At 42.0% G+C, this 22,437-nt stretch overlaps 1 long non-coding RNA gene across 1 annotated transcript in view; it reads right to left on the bottom strand.

The window, feature by feature from the left end:
- Window positions 1-1,738: 1,738 nt before the first annotated feature.
- LOC110256299 (uncharacterized) overlaps window positions 1,739-22,437 on the bottom strand; it is a 148,340-nt gene continuing 127,641 nt past the window's right edge. Inside the window, exons 3-4 of the long non-coding RNA XR_014823924.1 lie at window positions 3,611-3,714; window positions 1,739-3,191 (exon numbers count right to left, since the gene is read on the bottom strand). This is a non-coding gene — a long non-coding RNA (uncharacterized LOC110256299). The remainder of the gene's footprint in view (window positions 3,192-3,610; window positions 3,715-22,437) is intronic.

Below are 22,437 nucleotides of genomic sequence, written 5' to 3'. Positions count from 1 at the left end.
CCAGAGATGGGCTATGAGAATTCAAGTAAGTCATCCTATGGAATGCCATGAATGAGTTCAATATAAAAGACCAGGTCTTTGGTCCCTAAAGCAAGCCAGCTACTGTGTGGTTATCAGTATAATCAACCCACTGTACTGCCCCAAGTTTCAACAAGAAAAGAAGGTGCAGGGGAACTACTACAATTAGCTTCTGTACCTGGGAACTTTGTGAAAGGAATTTCTCTCTGCTCAGGATAATAGGCGAGGTGTAGAATGTCAGCCATGAGCTTAAAATGTCTTTATTTTGTTCAGAGTGTCTCACAGTGGGAAATCAAACCACCTTCTTCAAACACCTTGCTCTCAGTCACCAAATCCTGCCTGGACAATCATTTCAAAAGACTAGCTATGATTTTTGACTTAAGGACTTCTTCCTAAAAGCATGTGGACTCTCCCCCCAGGACATTTGTATATTTTCCTCCCTTGTTTTTCAATTGGCCTTTTAGAGTCCTGAAGACTTTAGGCACATTAAAAAGTCATAGAAATAGACTGTATGAAAACACATCCAGGAGTAGATTAGAAATGATGCTGTGAGTAATTAGAACAAGAATGAATCCAGTAGTTTATTGGGAATTCCATAAGCATCCAAGTTCACCCCTCTGCATAGACCAGAGAGTTCAGAAAGGCTTAGGAAAAATGAGAAGTGAAGAATCCATATTTCAGAGCTCTCCTGAATCAAATTTCAACTATTTTTAGGTTAATCATTTTAGTTTTACCAGATATGAAGTGAATCCCCTGCCAATTCCTACCACTTACATTGTCAATTTTTTCTCTCTCGTTTTTATCCAGTTCATTAGTCAGGTAAAATGTTCAAATTCTTCTTAGGCTCTTTCTCTCTTTCCATATATACATAGTGATAGATAGATAGATAGATAGATAGATAGATAGATAGATAGATAGATTCAGATAGATAGATGGATTCAGATAGATAGATGGATTCAGATAGATATATACATGGCTATATATATATATATATATATATATATATATAATCTACTTTGGGTGGGAATTTTTTGGTGAACTTTTAAATCAAAGTGTTTCATACATAAAGAAACATAAATATACTGTACATGAGAGATCGATGGAATTTAATAGACCACACCATATAACCGCAATTGAAATCAAGTAGCATTTCTAGCACCCTAGAAGACTCCCTATACCCTCTCCTTGCCATTGTTCAACCCCCCCTTCCACGATGGATATTCTGGTTCCATCAAATGTTAGAATTTGATATCTAACATCATTCCTCTCATGAAACATTCCAGTATGTATTTTATTTTGCTCAGGGTTATACTGACCCCTTGGCTTACCTTCTTTCTTTCCCTGATTCCTCATCTTTATTGCCAGGGCATGAGATACTGCCCTTAGACTGCTTCTAAAATTCAGTGGAGAATAACCTGGTGAGCAAAGACAAAGAAGCAAATGTCAGGGCTGGAGGCATCTTAAAGATGGACCATCTAGTTCAAATGCAATTTCTCTCAATTTATAGAAAAAAAACTATGGCCCAGAGAGACTAAATGAGTTATTCTTCAATCATACAACTAATTAATGGAAGTTCATGTCTCTACTTCTTTCTGCCACACAGCAATGCCTCCATACTGCCCTTCCAACATACATATCTAAGGTCAAGGAGAAGAAAACCCAACTAACTTATGTTAACTTGACATGTTGTCCCTATAAAAGGAAAGCAGACCACCCATTCTTTCTTCATGAAGTCAAATCCTTTTATTAGCCTCTTTGAAACATTTTATCATATCATGACAATTTATCATATCATGACAATTTTTTTCTCACAATTTGATAGCACTTACCATTTTCTCCCATTAATTCAGTCTTTCATTAATTCCCTCGTTCATTTAATAAATATATATTGACTATCTATTATGTGCCAAGTATTGTACTTATGTTCTAAAGATACAACAGTGAATAAAAAGAGAAAATCCTTGTCTCCATGCAGCTTACATTCTAATGGGGGCAGGCAGTAAAAAAAATAAGAGAAATAAGAAAATATATTGTGTTCAATGATGATGAGCATTATGTAAAAAACAACAGAGAAGTGAAAGTTGGAGGATGAGGTGAGGTGTTCTTTTGAGATAGGTGAGCAAAGGTTTCACCAAGGTCACATATAAGTAGACTCTTAAAGGAGGTAAAGGAAAAAACCATGCAGACAGTTGGGGGAGAAGCATTCTAGGCAGAGGAAACAGCAAGTGCAGAGGCCCTGAGATGGGATTGGTTTGGTATGTCCAAGAGGCCAGTGTGGCTACAGCAGAAGAAGAAAGGGGGCGAGTGATAGGAGATGAGGGCAGAGAGGTAACAGGGAACCATATGGGCCACAATAGGAACTCAAATCTTCTGTGAGAACAATGTGCATAAACTGAGGGTTTGGGCCAAGATGTTCCATGACATTCTCAATGACTAATAGGATCAGTCTGGAAGCTCTGTTGAAATTAGTCTTTAGCCAAGGTGGGATGGAGGCAAGGACTCTTAACAGGAAGCATCTTTGGACCAATGTGATAATAATGGAGGTGGTGAGAAGTGGTTAGATACGGTTCATAGTTAGGACCAAGAGAATTTTGTTACCACAAAGGAGAGTGAATCTAAGTGTGGTGGTTAAACAAACAAATAAACAAAAAAAGACAAAACATAACCAAAAACAGCTGAAAATCCTTTGACACTCCAACAATCTTGAGATCTTTATCTTCTCTCCTTGAATCACATGGGCTTATGACTATTTTGATCAATAGAGTAGTGGAAGTGATGGTTGGTGACCTCTGAGGCTGAGTCATGAAGGCCATTCATTTTGGTCTTTTGGAATGCCTACCTCCTTCTTGGACCCCAGCTTTCATGCTGTAAAAAGTCCAAACATACAGAGAGGCTAAGATGCAGGTGCCCCAGCTGACAGTCCCAGCTGAGCCCAGCCTTCAAGTGAGCCCAGCCCAGGCACCAGGGAGAAAAAGCTTCCTGATGATTCTGCTAAATCATTTAAGTCTTCGGAGCTGAGGCCTCATACATAGTGAAGAAGAGATAAGCATTTCCACCCTGCTCTTCTGAGTTCCTGACTAAGAATCTATGAGCACAACAAACTAAGACACAAAGTTTAGCAAGTTTGTTACATAGTAGTAGACGGCCAGAACACAGACTCCATGTAGGGGTACCTGCAGTACAGAACATCAAGAATAATCTCACCACCCAGATTACACTCAACCACATCACAAAACCTACTGGGCAGCTATCCAAGGTCTGGGGACAGAAACCTTGCCATCATTATCCATGTGTAAGCATATTAGGAATGGGTAATGGCCCTGAATTCACTATCTCCCACTTACCAATAACAAAACCCCTGCCAACTACTTGAAAAGCCAGATTGAACAGATGTACTCGGCAATCTGGTTCTTTTCTTTATTAGCATTAATTACAATCATTTTGCTTTTACTGGCTTTATTTTTATTAATATCTTCTCAAATAAGCCAAAAAAAGAAAAGAACAAACGCCTTCATACATGGGCAAGCTTCCACAAGCTCAATGACACAAGCCAGGCATGTCTCAAAACAGGCATGATTTACTCTCCACATACTCAATACTTATGTCTGAAATTGAGAGGGGCCAAGAATTCACTGACTGAGGAGTCATGGTGGACTCAGGATCATCTGCTGGACTTCTCTCAGTCAACTTCTCATTCTGAAAGAAGAGAAAAAAAATTTACTGAGTTATTGCAGTCAGCACTGTCCTATGCTCTCAGAGCCCAAAGGAAATTAGGCAATAGTTCTGCTAGAAATGGAATTCTCTAGAATAGATTCTCTCTTCCTAGTCCCTTATGGTTTGGTGGTTATAAAAAGCTACATTTCTATTTATCCATCCAATGAACTTTTATCAAGAAACTACTCTGTGCCAGGCCCTTTACTAAAGGCAAGAAATACAGAGGTAAAGATAGGACAAGACTCATTTTTCAAAGCTCAGTCTAAGTACAGTTCCCTCTGTAAAGTTGTGGTTGGAACAATGCTGTGTATTCACCCAGTTCATTTCCTTTTCCTTCTGTGATCTCTTGGAAAACTAACTTCCCAGTTTTCCTCATAGTTAAATTTGAGTCATGTGACTAAATTCTTGCCAATGGATAATCTGGCAAATGTGATGTCTGCATGACCACCCTGGCCATAAATCCTCTGGGCAGTTCTCTACATACTTTGCTTTCCTTCTGTGGGGGCCTTGGAGGCCATGTGCTCAAGATAGTGAACTCACATGAGAGAAGGAGCCTGGGTCCCTGAATGACCCCATGGAGCAGAAGCAACCTGCTGGCCACCTTGAATAGTGACAGAATCAAACAATTAACTTGTATTGTGTGAAGCCACTAGGATCTAAATTGTTTCTTCCTTCAGTTATTTGTTCCCTCCCTGCACGCACGACTAATACAAAAGTTTCTTTAGTTGCCACATGATTCAGAGCCTACTCAGAAGAAAGAAATCACACTACTTTGTAAAATTATGGTAATATACATAACAGAAAATTTACCGTCTTAACCAGTTTCAAGTGTACAGTGTTAGGTATATTCACATTGTGGTGCAACCAATACCAGAAGTTTATCCTGCAAAACTGAAATTTTATATCCATTAAACAACTTCCATTTCCCTCTTCTCCCAGACCCTGGAAACCATCATTCCACTATCTGCTTCTATGAATTTGACTATTCTAGATATCACATATAATTAGAATCATACAGTATTTGTCTTTCTGTGACTGAGCTATTTCATAGCATTATGTCCTTAAAGTTTATCCATGTTGTAGACTGTGCCAGAATTTTTTTTTTAAGGCTGAATAACGTTTCATTTTAGATAGACAGATAGATAGATTTTATCCCTTCATCTGTCAATGGACACTTGGCTTGATTTCAACACTTGGGTATTGTGTATAATGTTGTTATGAACAGTGGTGTACAAATACCTCTTTGTGATCCTGTTTTTGATTCTTTTGGATATATACTCAGAATTGGAATTGCTGGATTATATAGTAATTCTATTTTTAGTTTTTTTGAGGAAATGCCATATTGTTTTCCCTATTGGGTGCACCATTTTTCATTCTCATCAGTTGTGCACAAAGAGTCCAATGTCACATCCTCACCAACTTCACACCAGGCTTTTTGAATGGTGCGAATTTAATACAAAGAATTGTTAACTAGGTAACTGGAAGAGTAAAAAGGAAATACTAAGGTTTTAGGAAGGCACCAACTGCAGGCAGCAGCTAACATTCCACTGCCTGAGGGAATGAAGAGAAAACGTAGAAATTATTAAAATTTAGAGACTTAGAGGTGGGTCTTGGAGGTTGGGATCTGGACCCCTGCAGAGTGGTCACAAGCTGGCTTGTGTCCTCCTCTGAGAGGTGGCCATGAGGCTGGTTCTATGATGCTGGATTCAGCTGCTGCTACTTGAACTCACAGCCAGAGTGCTGTTGCCAGGGTGAAGTGATGCTCTCAGGAACCAAAAGCAAACAGGTAGAGTCCCATTTTCCTTCTCCACTCCTGCAGTCTTCCTCTAGCGCCCTCTGTGGGCAGAGCCTAACAGGGAGCTCCTGGAAAAGCAGAAATGTATGTGGCTGGAGAGTCCCAGCAGTGTCAGAAAGCCACAAATGGAAAGGCAGGTTTGGAGCTGAGAGGCAGTAACTTAACCGCCCCGCCCACCAGGGAATGACCCTCTCTTTGCACAGTGCTCTTGGCATTTTGCCTGCTTTCTCATATGGCACATACCACCTTCTACCTTCAATGAGAGTCTTTGGGTATGCCATAACTCCCCAGTTCCTGTATAAATGCCTTTAAGAGTGAGATCTGTGTCTGATTCATCTCTGTATACCTTCCTGATGCCGCCCTCCCACCCAAGTCTGACATAACAGTTATGCAAATTGACATGCAACAATTTTGTCGAATGAATGAATTTTATCCCAAATGAGTAAACGGGGCAGTGGTTGGAAAGTAGCAGGAAATGAATACGGAGGAAGTCCAACCATCATGAAAGTCACTGCAGATTTGTGGATTGAATGGAATATGGGGTGAGATATTTATAAAGGCAGGTGAAAAGCAGACTCACACCAACTTCGTGTGGATGCTCTAAGCTCTAACTGCTGGTTTCCTGCAAGCCTGCAGTTACTTTGGTTTGGGCACCTCACCTCTGGCAGTGGAGAGATGAAGAGCAGGAGGACAGGGCCTGTCCTGGGTCCCGCCCCTTAGTACATACAGCTTAGAGTCTCTATGCTCTGCTCAGAATACTTTGGACCAGTTCTTAAACTCTCAACAGTGAAATCTGGCAGTAACCTTGAAGAGGTGTTGGCCCTGTTAATATTTCTTCTTAACCATTTATCCCCAGACTCAGCGGCATAAAACAACAACCATTTCATCACATTCCGGAGTTCTGTGTTTCAGGAATTCGCAAAGAACACAGTGGAAATGGTGTGTCTGTGAGTGTCTGGAGTCTCAGTTGGGAAGGTTCTATCGCTGGAGGAGATGTCAGGGGAGGGAGCTGGAATACAGGCGTACCTGGGAGATGTTGTGGGTTCTATCCAGACCACTACAGACAACTACGATATAGCAAATATTGCAATAAAGTGAGTCACATGAATTTTTGGTTTCCCAGTGCCTATAAACATTTATACTATACTGTAGTCTATATGTGTAATAACATTTTTTTTTTTGTCTTTTTGTTGCTATTTCTTGGGCTGCTTCCGCGGCATATGGAGGTTCCCAGGCTAGGGGTCTAATCGGAGCTGTAGCCACCGGCCTACACCAGAGCCACAGCAACATGGGATCCGAGCCGCATCTGCAACCTACACCACAGCTCACGGCAACGCCGGATCGTTAACCCACTGAGCAAGGGCAGGGACCTTGGTTCCTAGTCTGATTTGTTAACCACTGCGCCACGACGGGAACTCCTATATGTGTAATAACATTTTATCTAAAAAAACAATGTACATACCTTAATTTAAAAATGCTTCATTGCTAAAAATTGTTAACCATCATCTGACAACTCCTAGGGTTGCCATACATTTTCTTTTTTTTCTTTTTCTTTCTTTTTTTTTCCCCCCTTTTTGGCTTTTTTTAGGGCCACACCCAAGGCATATGGAGGTTCCCAGGTTAGGGGGCAAATTGGAGCTGTAGCCAAGCAGCAATTCAGGATCCGAGGCATGTCTTTGAACTACAACCACAGTTCACGGCAATGCTGGATCCTTAACCCACTGAGCGAGGCCAGGGGTTGAACCTGCATCTTCATGGATGCTAGTCGGGTTCATTAACCACTGAGCCACAACGGGAACTCCAGGGTTGCCATACATTTTCAATTCATAAAAAAGGAGAATATCTGCTAAGCATAATAAAATGAGATATGCCTATAATCTGGGTACAGCCTCACTCACTTGTCTGGAGAGTAATGCAGACTGCCGGCTGAGGTTGACTGGAGTATGTACTTGTGGCCTCCCCAAGTGGCTGGGCTTCTTCCCTTCATGGTAGCCTCACGATAGTCAGGATTATTCCATGGCGCCTCAGGGGTCTACAGCAAGTATCCCAGGAGAAAAAGTGGAAATTTTTATGTCCTAGCTTCAGGATGTGCAGAAAAAGGAAACTTTATACTCTGCTGGTGGGAATGTAAATTGGTACAGTCACTGTGACAACAGTATAGAAGTTCCTCATATTCTAGACTAAAAACAGAACTGCCATATGATCCAGCAATTCCTCTCCTGGGGTATATATTAAAAACAAAAACAAAAACACTAATTTGAAAACACACGTGCACCTCAAGGTTCACAGCAGCATTATTTACAGTTGCCAATACATGGAAACAACCCAAGTGTTCATTAACAGATGAATGGATAAAGAAGATACAGTATACATGATGGAATATTACTCAGCAATGAAAACGAATGAAATTTTGTCATTTGCAGCAATATGCATGGACTTGGAGGCCATTATGCTAAGTGAAATTAGAGAAAAATAAATACTGTTTAATATCGCTTATATGTGGAATCTAAAAATACCACAAACTAATGACTATAACAAAAAAAGAAGCAGACTCACAGATACAAAGAACAAATTAGTGGTTCCCAGTATGGGGTGAGGAGGGACCATATACAAACTATTGGGATAACAGATGCTCAAGAGTGTATTGTACAACACAAGGAATACAGCCAATATTTTGTAATAACTGTAAATGGAAAGTAACCTTTAAAATTGTGTAAAAAATTAAAAAAAATCATGGAGTGCTCCTTCTGCCTCATTCTGTGGGTTACAGCTGAGTCATAAACTCAGCCATATTCAAGGGGAGAGGATGTGGACCTCATCTGAATGAGTGTCAATAGGATCAATTGCAGAAAAGCATATGGGATAAGAAGCATTTTTGCAGATGTTCTGGGAAAACACAGCCCACCACAGTCGGTAAAATCATTCTCCACATTTTCCAGATGAGGATGCTGAGGTCTAGAGAACCTGGAAAGTGGCTTGCAAAGGTCTTTCAATCAGTTCGAAGAATTCTGAGAGATTGCAGTTTTGCCAAGGCTGCTATAACAAATCCCACACACTGAGTGGCTTTACACAACAGCAGTTTATTCCCTCCCCTTCTGGAGACAGGATTTGGCAAGGCCATGCCCCCTCTGACAGCTCTAGGAGAGAATTCTTCCCGTGATTCTCAACAATATTTGGAGCTTCTTGGCTTGTAGGCCCTTCACTCCAATCTTCGCCTTGCATCACCTGGCATCCTCCCTGTGTGTGTGCACATCATCTTCCCTCTGTGCCCAAATCTCCCCTTTGCATAAGCACACCAATTACGTAGGATTAAAGCCCACTTGAATGACATCGCTTTAATTTAGTTACCTCTGAAAAGGCTCTATTTCCAAATAAGGTCACGGCAGGAGGAGTTAGGACTTCGAAATATTTTGGCGGGAGGTGGGGGAGGGAGAGGAGTATGAGGGAAAGGTGGGGGATGGGGGAGGGAGGGGAGAATGGGGAAGGAGTCGGAGATGGGTGGGATGGGGAAGAGGGAGGGGTGGAGCTGTGAATACAATTCAACCCATAGCACCATCCTTCATGAAACCCATGGGAGGAGAACTTGGAGATTGATCCTGGGTAAGGCTGAGAAACAGAAGAAGCAGTGGTGCTGAGGGAATTTCTCTGCCAGGTTAGGCCTGGGCTGAGGTGTTGAAGGTGTTCTAAGAGAAAAAAGACTGGGCTTGTTGGAACATGCTTGTTGGAACATGCTGGCTTTAGGCTACTGAAATTTGGATGACAACTATAAACGGAGGTCAGCCTGTGCCATCAGAAAGGATCCCAGTGATTCCAAAGAGATCAGCTGCTGGAGCCGATTCTCTTTCCTTGCATCTGAAGTATGATTGATGATTAAACTGTGGAAGCAGTTTGGGCCCCAGCAGCCCACACAATCCACTGACAAGCAGAGGTGGTGGTGGAGGAGATGAAAAAAACAAAAACGCTGTTTTTTTCACCCCTGGCTTTGCATTATGAAAAGTTCCCTTCCACCAAAACAGTGATGTGAACCAGATGATTCGGGCAAGATAAGAGGGCCCGTGGGGGCTCCGCAAAGCTAGAGGGAGCCCTGGATTTAAGGTACTCTACCTTATCCACCAGTGTCCTTTCCTCCAGAATTTAGGGGCGTACAAAGCGTTTTACACTGTTCACCAATAACGGCATCAGAGGAAATGAGAACTGTTACCTTTTATCAAGGGGCCATTTATCTGGGCCACCTGTAGCTTCCTTACAGTTTTTTGCTCATATCCCTGCCAATCCCATTACTGTTTGCTTGCACACTGGCTTCTGCTATAGGTTTTACCCTCTAAAGCTGAATCCTTTCGTTGGAAGGCTGCCCTCAGTCTTCTAGAGCCCACTTTTCTGGCCTCAGTGGGAGCTGGAAGTGCTGGGGAATTTACACACCCCTCCTTGCTCTGGGCAAGCCTTTATCTAATGAGGCACAGATGTGGGAGTGGGCCCCTCAAGGGGTATAAATTGCCCTGCCCCCTCCCTCCTCCTCTGTGTTAGTACCTGTGCTCTGCTATAAAGAAACTCTGTGAGATTAAGGCAAAATTACTGTGATACATGGCTTGATACCTCACCCTTATGCAGACCCCTTCTTCTACCTGCTCAATTTCCCACTTCTCTACTGGTTTTTACTCATAAGAGCTCCTAATAAATAATTTTTGCACATATTCTCATTTCAAGGTTTGTTTCAGGGGCCCAATTAGACACCATCTTATCTAACCTCAAGGCGGGAAGGACCACCCCTTTCCCACAAACTTAGAAACTCTGGCTTCAAGGAGACCTGCCCCCACTCACATCAGAATTAGTAGCTGTCTCAACTTTCAAACCAGCCTTGTCTCTGCTATGTTATATGGCCTCTTCTTTGAATATCACCCCGTCACAGTCACATTTAGCTTCTAACTTGACACCTGATCCAAGAAAGGGAGAAACTGTCATTTGGGAGCAACCAGTCTCGGGGACCAGTTTCCTCCTAGCACTCCTAAATGTCTGCCTTTTTAACTTCTTGGTTACTTTGTCAATTATTTTAGCTGCTGTGGAACCCCAACACTTTGGGCATAATGAGATCACTGCTCATATTTGCAGAAAAAGCCCTGCCTAAGCATTTGGTTCTGTTTTAAATTTACCACCTTGGGCAAGTCACAACCTCTCGGTTCCACTGCTTCATCTTCTCGCCTCTAACACGAGATAGTTGTGGAGCATTTTTTTCTCTCCCTAGGAGGATAATTTATTTCTGCGGTGGGGTTTCTGTGGCACTTTGTACATACTCATTTTATACATCATATCACACATACTACACACATATTTTATTCACATTATACAGAGCTGGTGCCACAGCAGAAAGCACTGTGTAGGTTGTGAGCTTCAGAGTCAGACCCGGTTTTGCCATTTACTAGGTGTGTGATCTTGAATAAAGTATTTACCTCTCAAAACCAAGTTTTACTTACGTACAAAATACTGTCCTACCTACCTCTTACCGTTGTATTGAGGATCAAGGCAAAGAATGAAACAATGAGTAGATAAGAAAGCTTTCAAAAATGGCTCCTATCATTATCATGAACGATTTCCTCCATAAACAATTCATGATGTTATGTCAACATACATTTTATTGGTCTGAAACAAAAACTATGACTCTTCAAACAGACAGCTTAAAGAATGCTATACATTACAGATTCCAGTGTCAAAGGGCAAGCTCGTTTTCTTCCCGTGAGCTCACTCACAGGAAACATTTGCTACACCACAGGCAAAAGCACACGCTGCCCACTGGCCTGCCCCCACCAACTCCCAGCCTGCCAAAGAAGACAACCTATTTCATGTAGATCCAGCAGGTCTTCCAGCTTGCGTCTGAGGTCAGTTTATTGGTCCTCAAAAGCTTTTGAAAAGAGAAGTTCAAGAGAGAAGAAAGTCTCAGCTGTTACCATAGGCCCCTCAATAAGCCAGGAGAGTATTAAGCCACTTTCATCTCGGGAACCCTGTGGGTCCATCAGTAAAACAGTGGTCCTATGTCGTCACCTGGAGACAGAGGAGCCTGGGCAGGGCAGATGCTGACCAGCACAAATGGCCTCAGGACATCAGCTCTATTTTAGTTTTGAATCTTCTCAGCACTAGCACCTCTCGACTGGATGGTCCATGCTGCTGAGAAGCTCTTGCTGCTCACTTTTTTCCAGGGCTGGGGCCTGGGATTGGGTATCCATGTCCAGGTTTCGCTCACATCTAATTTCCATCTCTCAGGACAATACCAAGACAGCACACAATCAATGTGTATTGACTGAAAGGATAATTAAATGAAATAACATGTGTATTATACCAGCTGAGTTTTGTAGGATCCACCACTTTTGTTGATCTCTGCTTCTGACATTGTTATTTAGCACTTTTTAAATTTGGGCTAGAGAGTAGGGAGAAAATATAATTTATAAAGCTCTACCATTTACACATGGTACATTTGGTCACTTCATGCTCCCAGCAATTCTATTTTATGAAAAAGTGAGGTTCATAAAAATTAAGTCATTCTCCTAAGCTCCCACAGATAATAGGCAGCAATTTCAAGATTCAAACTCCAATTTTCTGATGTAAACATTCATGATCTTGCCATTATTCCCTGAGACTTCTCAGCCTTAGAGGGAGGTGCTTACTGGTACAGAAGAAAAAAACAATGGGATGCCTGACCCTTGAGTTAAATGGTCTTCTGTTGAATGACATCCAGACCATTTTTGAAAGATGGGGGAGTCTGTTCCTCTTATGGATGTTCTGAAATGGGGACAACCATTCATTCCACAAAACTCGACAAAACAGCCTCCACATTCTGGCATCATCTGAGAAAGAGGTCCCCAAGACAACTCTCTAGGAACTGCCCAGGAAAGCTCCCTTGACTTCTCTTTTAACGGAACGATTAAAAAATGAATCCATATAATGTTTCTTTTTTCATTGTAGCAGTGGCAGCATCAGAAGGGGGTGAGTATTAAAAGAAATGGATTTCACTTTAGACTTTTAATTCATATCTGAGGAATATGCACAGACACAGAGATGGTGATCATATGTGGAGGAAGAGTTTAGAAGGCTTACATTTCTAAAAATAGTGTCAGATGCTGGTGATGCTCACCTGTGTAAAGCCCCGGTTTGCTGATCCACATGTGCTTCTGTGACATTTCCCCCCAGCATCCTCCACAAATGGGCCAAAGCTTTTGTAGACCATAATCCAGCAGATTGCTGGCTGAAATGAGTTTTAAGGCCCCTTTGGTGAAAGATGTTTAATGCAAGTCTGCCAAGAATAGCACCTGAATGTCCACAACTGTTACTGGCCTCAAATCATCTTCCTTTTTACCTGAATAGGTAGAATAATGTGTGAAGAAATAGATGCTGGAGTTAGGAGCAGCATGGGAAATCTCCATCCTGAGCAGATTTTCCCCCAAACAGATTTTACTTTTTGGCTTTAAGACATAAAGATGTGAAGCTTCTGGCTTTACTGAAAATTGTACCAGAGTGAAAAAGGACTCAGGAATTCCATTTTTATCTGGCTTTGGACGTGTCACTGCCTCTCTGCTTCCGTTTCTCATGCCTGGGTTCTTTTCTTATCCTTATCCATCTAACACCTAGGATGAGATTTAATTTTTATCTAACTCTACTTGAGATTCTCAGAGAGACTATAAATAGACAATATATTGGTTACACCTCAAGGTGTACCACCTTTTTCTTCCTTTTTTCCTTCCTCTTTCTTTTTTCTTTTCTTTTCTTTCCAGGGCTGCACCCATGGCATATGGAGGTTCCCAGGCTAGGGGTCGAATCGGAGCTACAGCTGCCTGCCTACACCACAGCCATGGCGACTCAGGATCCAAGCTGCATCTGTGACCTACAGCACAGCAACGCCCAATCCTGAACCCACTGAGTGAGGCCAAGGATCAAACCCACAACCTCATGGTTACTAGTTGGATTTGTTTCCGCTGTGTCACAACAGGAACACCTGTGCCACATTTTTCAAATAATTAGACAGGGACTTTTAAAAAACTTCTAAGAGGCAAGAGAATGGAGGCATCGCATAAACCTTACAGCCCAGTCTTACTCATCCCTAGACACTACAGAGCTTGAGGTTGTGCACAGATGCTATTCCATAGAGGACATCATGTTCTCAGCTGAAACATTGTTCACGTGTGTCCTGAGTATAATAGATCCCACCTCGGTACCCACCTTCTCAAGCCAATACAGAAAAAGGGTGGTAAGATGGGGGAATAAGGAATTAACTACCTGATATTCACAGATGTGATAGTGAGATAATGAAACACCCCTCCTCAGTGCATTTTTGGTGTAAAGTCTTGCAGATTTTACAGTTAGACTTTCATATTCAGCAGGCCCTCACTGCTGCAGCCTATCTGACAGAAGTAGGAATGAAAGATGTTGCATGTGTTCATCCATCTCTTCCTTAGAACCAAGAATCACTCAGGGAAGGAGAAGGAAAATAGACCCTGCTCCCTGGTCTCAGCATCTATGATCAGCTGATACAGTGTTTCTCAAGGGTTTAGGAACAGGATTGGGATGGTAGAGACAGCTTCCCAGGCAGGATCTATGTTGATGGGGGTGGGAAGAACAGTCAAGCTGTAGCATAAGGGAGATGTGAGTTCTGGTCCTGGCTTCTCCCAAAACATGCTGAATAACCTGGGGTAAACAATTTAAAATGTTTTGGCTTTCGCAAGGGTAAAGAAAGAAACTAGATGAAATAAGCACAATGCTATCTTTGGCGGTAGACTAGAATAATAGGCTGGAGGCCAGAGATTGTGAAGGAAGTTTTACAGAGAATTTTGGATCCTGCTAATTGATAAGAGAGATGTTATCCTCTTCCACTGGCATAAGCAGACCCTCATCTTGGCTGTCATGGTCGTGACTTAACAAGGATGTTGCCTTCTGCCTTAGAGGCTAGATACTCACTACATAGCCTATAAACCACATGATTACATCTCATCTGCCTTGATGCTTCCTTTATTAATGATGTAATAATTGAAGACCTAGTTTGGGGATTTTTCAATCCAGAGACAGTGATGAAGTAGCATAGGCTGCTAGCAGCTTTCCCAGACCTGGGCCTGGAGGACAGGTTATTACAGCAACAAGAGTTATTGCAATAAAAACAGTGTGGCAAGGGACAACAAGCCAGACGAATAGGCCACTAAAGGAGCATAGAGAGGCCTCGTATACGTGGGAACTTGATATGTGTTGGCATTTTTATAATTTTAAAAATGAATTTTTAAAATTATAATTTACTTATTTAGATAGATGGTGCGAGGAAAAGAGAGCTCACTACATAGAGAAAAGTGAAATGAGATTCATACTTCGCATTATAAGAAAAAGAAAACAAAGCAATACAAAAATGCAAAGACAATCAAAGACCTAGAGTGAAAGGAAGACTGTACAGCTTTCAACTTCAGATTGAAGATGAGGATAAGACAGGATGTGGGGAATGGTTTATTCAACGCAACTCCAAATTTTCAAATGATAAGGATCTCTACTTCTCATCTTACAACAAAATTGTGCAAAATTGTGGCAGAGACTTCTCTGTGTGCACAAAAGCCCATTTCTCTTCCCTCCTGTTACCACACCTTAAATTCACAGATTCTTTTGCAGTTTGCTGTATCCCTGGACTGCATCCTAACCAGTGGACTGTGGGCAGAAGTGATATATGCTATTCCCAGGATTGGCCCATATAAACTTTCCAAAAACATTCTGCCATGTTCTCCCTTGCAGGTGATTGGAGAGGACTCTGCTGATCAAAAGGGGAGCATAGATTCAGGTGGAGGAGGCTGGGTGCTTGCAGGTACAGGCGGAAGGCTGCTCAGCTAACGCTTGCACTGGGCTATGATGTGAGAAATAAACTGTGTTCAACCACTGAGATTATCTGTTATCATGGTTAGTGTTACCTTAACCAACAAAAATGACTTCATCATGGGTTAAAATATAAACTGATAAATGCTCTAGGACACAATTTAAAGGAAGTATTTTATGATGTAGAGGTGGAAAAGATGTTTCTAAGCATCGAAGAAAAGCCAAAAGCATTCATTAATGTTTAACACATTTCATCACATAAAATCCTTTTAAACCGATCACTATTTATTTAATTGTAATAAGTACACTTATCCTGAGATCTACACTTTTAATAAATTGTTAACTGTACAGCACAATACTGTTGTCTGTAGGTACAATGTTGTACAGAAGAGCACTAGAAATTATTCATCTTTCAAACTGAAATTTTATACTCATGGAACAGGAACTTTCTATTTCCCCTCCTCCAAGCCCCTGGCAACCAGCTTTCGACTCTCTGTTTCTATGTGTTTGATATTTTAGTTATTTCATAGAAGTGGAATCACGCAGTATTTGTTCTTCTGTGACTGGCTTCTTTCACACCGCACAAGGTTCTCCAGGTTCACCCTTGTTGTCACCTATAGCTGGATTCCCCCCCCCCTTTTTTTTTTCTTTTTAGGGCTGCACCCACGGCATATGGAAATTTCCAGGCTAGGGGTTGAATCAGAGCTGTAGCCGCCACCCACGGCATATGGAAATTTCCAGGCTAGGGGTTGAATCAGAGCTGTAGCCGCCAGCCTACACCACAGCTACAGCATCGCAGGATCCAAGCTGCATCTGTGACCTACACCACAGCTCATGGCAATGCCAGATCCTTAACCCACTGAGCGAGGCCAGGGATGGAACCTGTGTCCTAATGGATACTGGTCAGATTCATTTCTGCTGAGCCACGACAGGAACTCCAAGGATTCTCTTCTTTTTTTAAGGCTGAATAATAGTCTATTCTATGTATATACCACAATCTCTATCCATTCTCTATATTCCACATTTGATTTATCCATTCATTGGTTGATGGACATTTAAGTTGTTTACATATCTTAGTTATTATGAATAAGACTGCTATGAACATGGGGGTGTAGATAGCTCTTCAAGACCAATCACTATTCACTATATATTTAGAGAAAAATAAACTTTTACACTTGCTTTAATAGCTATACAGTCAATACGCATCTGGGCAAACAAAACCTCTTTGCAGTTTAAAACAACCCATATCTAAGCTACACATATATTATTCCTATTACTGCTGAGGCTATAATGACAGTAATTAAAGATTAAATACCAGTTTTTACATTAATTAAAGAATAAAATAGAAATATCACTCATCAGTTGGTATGTAAATACCATTTTCCAAACATTGAGAATCGCCATCTATAAAGCTTCAATTTGAGCACAAATATATTCTCTTAAGTCCCAGCGGTTTTCTTAAACCAACAGTGAAAGATAAATAATTCCAAACTATTTCTTTAAAAAGAGTCAAGAAGAGGGCCCAAGTTTTTCAGAATGGTTCTGGAAGTTATCAGCATGTTTCTGAAATATTTGGATTATTTGAAGGTGGAATTAACCTAGACCGAATTCTCTTCTATTTTTAGGATGTGAAAGTGGTTGGGGAGGTGGGGCGGGAGTTCTAGAGGAGGAAGCAGAGAAGGGAAGAAGGATACATGGTCCTTTTTTGCAGAAATTGTCCCCTTGGATCTACTGGCAATAACAAATTCCAACGGGAAGAGACAGGTGAACATAGACTATTTAACAAAGACAAGACCCAAGTAGAGGGGAGAGGAAAGCTCTGTTTTCAACCTGAAGGTCCAGCTGTTGAGGAGGAACCACGTGGGGGTAGGCATTTGGCCTCATGTTCTGCTGGAAAAGCTGCTTGTGATGTGACGACTCTTAATTCATTGTCTTTTGAATGGATCATTCTTATAATTTCAGTCACCAACTTCTCTTGTTCTGTCTGTATAGGGCTTTCTTCATTCAAATCTTATTCTCAGGAAGTTATTTCATTCTTAAACTTTTCACAGTTTCCGCCAGGCTCCAGAATTCTGATGACTTTTTCTCTAGGCTATAGTCTTCAAAGAAGACTACAGCTTTTCATATTCCTTTTGAACGGAGCTAAGCCATCAAGGAGTTCACATATTTTCTGAATCAATGTTAGCACGCTCTGGGGCACGTGTTTTTTTTTTTTTTTTTTTTTTCCTTTTTAATAAAAAGCTGGCTTTTATTTGACCTAAATATTCTGCACAAAATGTGAGACTTGTGAAAAATATGATTCTAGCTCCCCTAAGGAGCTGTACAAGTTAAAGTCCAGGCTAGCTCATCAGGAGGCAAGGCCACTGCCTTTCACAGCTTTCCAAGGATTAGCTGGGAGTAAGCCTTTGCAGGGGTTCACAACCCCTCCCTATCACCAACACCCTCCCCCCAAAATCCGCATTCAGCAGCAATGGCTGCACCAGAGCGATAACTGCAGTGACTACTCTTTAGTGTGACACTTGGAATACAAACCCCCACCTGGCTACGGGGACACACCATCAGTGGGGCAGAGCACATGTACAGTAAAGAATTCACATGCTCTGCAACCATCTGATGCTCCTTCTTCTCACTCTCTTTTGTAACTTTTTGATTAGAAAAAATTTCAAATAAAGACCAGCAGAACTATTGCACAATGAACATCCATTTGGCCATCATCTATATTCAACATTGTTAACAATTTACAATATTTGCCCTACCCACCTCTCTCTCATTTTTTAATTTTTTTAGGTGAACCACTTCAAAATAAACCATAGACATCCTGATACTTTAGTGTGAAGTTCCAAAAAAATAAGGACATTCTGCTCCATAACCATATTTCCTCTGATACTATCCTTCTCCCATTTACAGATGGGGAAACTGACACCTAAAAATCTCTTCAGGGAAGGTAGTGAACTAGAACTTTAGCATGTTAACTGTTCAGATCTGAAGGGTGAGGTGATGAGTGATCCTGAGACATGGGTGAGGAGCTTTTCAAGTGGTAGCTCTGAGGAAGCTCACTAAACTGGCGGGGGCTTACATAAAACTTTTAAATTACTGGAGTTCCCATTGTGGCGCAGTGGTTAACGAATCCGACTAGGAACCATGAGGTTGCAGGTTTGGTCCCTGCCCTTGCTCAGTGGGTTAACGATCCGGCGTTGCTGTGAGCTGTGGTGTAGATTACAGACGCAGCTCGGATCCCACATTACTGTGGCTGCGGCCAGTGGCTACAGCTCTGATTCGACCCCTAGCCTGGGAACCTCCATATGCCGCGGGAGCGGCCCAAGAAATAGCAAAAAGACAAAAAAAAAAAAAAAAAGATAAAACTTTTAAATTACTATAAAAGGAAAAATACATCATAAACAGTAAAAATACAAGTGATAACTGTGAAAAAAATACACAATTGGTATAGTACAGATTAAACATTAGTTATTTTAATAAAGAGTTCTTTCAAATCGATAAAAAAGCTAAATACCTCATTTTTATTTATTTATTTATTTTTTTTGTCTTTTTGCCATTTCTTGGGCCGCTCCTGCGGCATATGGAAGTTCCCAGGCTAGGGGTTGAATCAGAGCTGTAGCCACCAGCCTACGCCAGAGCCACAGCAACGTGGGATCCGAGCCGCGTCTGCAACCTACACCACAGCTCAGGGCAACGCCGCCGGATCGTTAACCCACTGAGCAAGGCCAGGGACCGAACCGGCAATCTCATGATTCCTAGTCAGATTTGTTAACCACTGAGCCACAGTGGAAACTCCCTGAATACCTCATTTTTAAATAGAAAAGAATGGTCTCTTGTTTTGCCAGCCTGGAACCCTTCCCTCTCCTTTGATTTCATGATTACATGGTTTGAGGTCCTGAATATAGACTTGCCCACAAGTAGCTGCACCTCTATGTTGCCCAGTTATAAGACCTAATGAGTCCTCATATTGTTTGGGTTTCTGTCATTTGCCAGTAAATAATTTGGCCTAATGTATTCGTTGCTGGACAATTCACAAGAGAAAACAATTAAAACGGCAAATAGCCCAATTGCCAACCATGGGAACAATCTCATGAGAAAAAAAAAAAAGGCAAATTAAAATGAAATAATAGGTTTTTATATATCATATTTTCAAAGATTAAAAAGGCTGATAAAAACTGAAAAGGTATAAAATTAAATACCATCTATGTTGCAGGTGTACATGGAGGGTGGGGTACGGATAAGGGGGCCTGACTGACCCTTCTGCCAGTTTAATCCCTTTTGCCTTCCCTTAGCTTCCAGAAGTCCTCCTTTTATTTCACTCAAACTTTCTGTCCAGTGACCGCATGGTATGATCCGCACTGGCTTAGTCTCGACCTGCTGACTTCTCCCTGGAAGGAGTTCTAAGCACACAGTGTGACTGGGCATCCTGAGATCAGAGTCTTCTCTGCAGAAAACAACCAACAGCTAGGAGCTTCATCTTCTTCCCCACTAGCCTCCCTCTTCACACCACAGTTAAGACACACACGGACACACATATAGGGGTTATATGGCAACACGGCCTTTGAGTGGAAACAGTGCATCTGACTACAGGGTTTAAATTTTGACTCTGAATCTTACTAGATACATGGCCCTGGGAAATACACTTAACCACATTGTGCCTAAGCTTCTTTATCCAGAAAATAGGGAAATTAAAAATATCTATCTCAGGTGGTCTAGCAGTTAATGATCTGGCATTGTCACTGCGGTGGTTTGGGTTCAGTCCCTGGCCCAGGAACTTCCACCTGCCATGAGCACAGCCAAAAAAATCTACCTCATTGGGAGTTCCCGTCGTGGCTCAGTGGAAAAAAAATCTGACTAGCATCCATGAGAAAGCAGGTTCAATCCCTGGTCCTGTTCAGTGGGTTAAGGATCTGGCATTGCCTTGAGCTGTGGTGTAGGTCGCAGACGCGTCTCAGAGCTGGTGTTGATGTGGCTGGCAGCTATAGCTCCAATTTGATACCCTAGCTTAGAAACTTCCACATGCTGCAGGCGCCACTCCCTCCAAAAGTCAGTAAATCAGGTTATCATGTTTCAAATCCCAGTTTTACCACTTGGCAATGTGTGAATTTGGGAGAGTCAATCCCTATCTTTGCAAATGTAAGGGAAAATCTCATGCAAGGGGCCTGAGAGCCACACCATCATGTGATCCTTTCCCCACCCCCACCCTATTTAGACATGAGATAAATGAACAGGCTGTGACTGTCATCCAGGAAGGATACATAAATATATTTATTTTCCAAGGCTATATCTTCCCTAGGCTTACTCAGGTTTTCCACACAGTGCTGGAGTGTGTGAATTCTATATATAATCATAAACAATAGCTCCAGTGAGTGGTATGCATCCAGGCAACAGACATGGAGCCCAGCACAGAAGTCCAACAACATTCATCCACAAAACAGGCTAAGAGTGAAATTGGAAGGTTGTGCAAGAAATCACAGAGGGAGGAGTTTCCATTGTGGTTCAGCAGGTTAAGGACCTGACGTTGTCTCTGTGAGGATGCAGGTCTGATCCCAGGCCTTGCTCAGTAGGTTAAGGATTCCGAGTTATTATAGTTCACAGGTATGGCTCGGATCTGCTGTTGCATGGCTCGTGAAAGGCTACAGCTGCAGCTCCGATTTAATGCTGGCCCAGGAAATTCCATATGCCTTGGGGTGACCTTAAAAAAAAAAAAAGAGAGAAAAGAAAAAAGAAAGAAATCACAGGAGGGAAAGGGAAGCTGATTGCCTGCACATGTTAGGTCTGTCTGCTCTACCACAGGACTGATCCCCAACATCTTTTTTGTGTGCTGAGTAATTCTGTCTCACTTCCTAGCAACATAATTTTCTTGCTCTGGCTTGTTACATAGGAAACAAATCCTTCTGAGCATGGAGGTTTGAGGCAGCAAGTGCCCCACACATTATTAGGCCTCCTAATCTGTGAAGTGTGTACACACGTGGCTTCTTACAAGGATAAAATCATTAACACCTCTAGTAATTCATGCATCCAGGTCAAAATTCACAGTGGGACTGGAAAGGAACTTCCTAATTATCAACAAAGTGAGTCTTTTTGCACATTTGGGAGACTGGTTTTGAAATGTGAGAGGTGGATGAGATCTCAGAGGTCATCTTGTCCAGCTCCCTCCTTTTACTGCAGAAGGTCCAGAAATAGTGACAGCTTTTATCAGAACTGCTGTCCTGTCCTCTTCATCAGTGACCTGTTTGCTTCAGAGCAGTCTAACACCAGCTAGGTGATGACACCTCCTTCTTTATCTTTCACCCTGTGGATTTTAATGTCCTGCGTTGTTATCATCTTCCTGGCAGCCTCCTGGCTGCAGGCCCACCTTCCATGCTGATATATGTTCTGATAATCAAGTTCATTTTTAATGCAAACATAAGCACATGGAGTGGTTTCAAAGCTGATTTGGCCCATGTATGCCATTTTTCCCCTACATGAAAGCCCCCACCAGGAGTGAACACTTGGGCCCACTGACTGCCATGAGATCCTCTGGGTGGTCGCTGACCCAGTAAACTTTAGCCATCCTCCCAGAGTGCATTTTCCCTTTTCACCACTTGACCAGATTTCCATGTTGGCTTGTATCTTCTCTGATGGTTGTATTTTATGGTTTATCTTTAGGGTCTTCCTCTTGCAGGGTGAACACTTTTGCCACTGTCTGGTCACTGAGGCAGCTGGTGTATCCAGTAAATGCAGAGAGCTCACTGTGAAGGGGAGAGTGGAGGGGACTTTTGGAGAGAAACAGCACTACCTAACCGAACTGAATCTAGCATATGAGGTGCAATTTATGAACCACCATCCTTTTATTTTTCACCTGAACCTGAGGCATGTGGAAACTCCTAGGCCAGGGATCAAATACAAGCCACAGCTGCAGCAACACTGGATACTTATCCTGCTGTGCCACAGTGGGAATTCAGTCTTTTCTGAATTTCTACCTAAAGGCATATGCATAAATTGTATGCATTCGATAAATCTGGAATCGATAAATGAAAAAATTAATGAATCAATGAAACAGGAACCCTTTTCTAGTGGTTTCACCTCTGCTCTGCAGGTATGCT

The sequence above is a fragment of the Sus scrofa genome, chromosome 13, assembly GCF_054392235.1.
Source record: "Sus scrofa isolate SSC_HxYL_T2T_F1_AM1 chromosome 13, Sscrofa_HxYL_maternal_Yorkshire_Landrace_v2.0, whole genome shotgun sequence".
Taxonomy (NCBI): domain Eukaryota; kingdom Metazoa; phylum Chordata; class Mammalia; order Artiodactyla; family Suidae; genus Sus; species Sus scrofa.
Note: the sequence above shows the minus strand (reverse complement) of the source record. Positions and strands in the feature narration are given on the sequence as shown.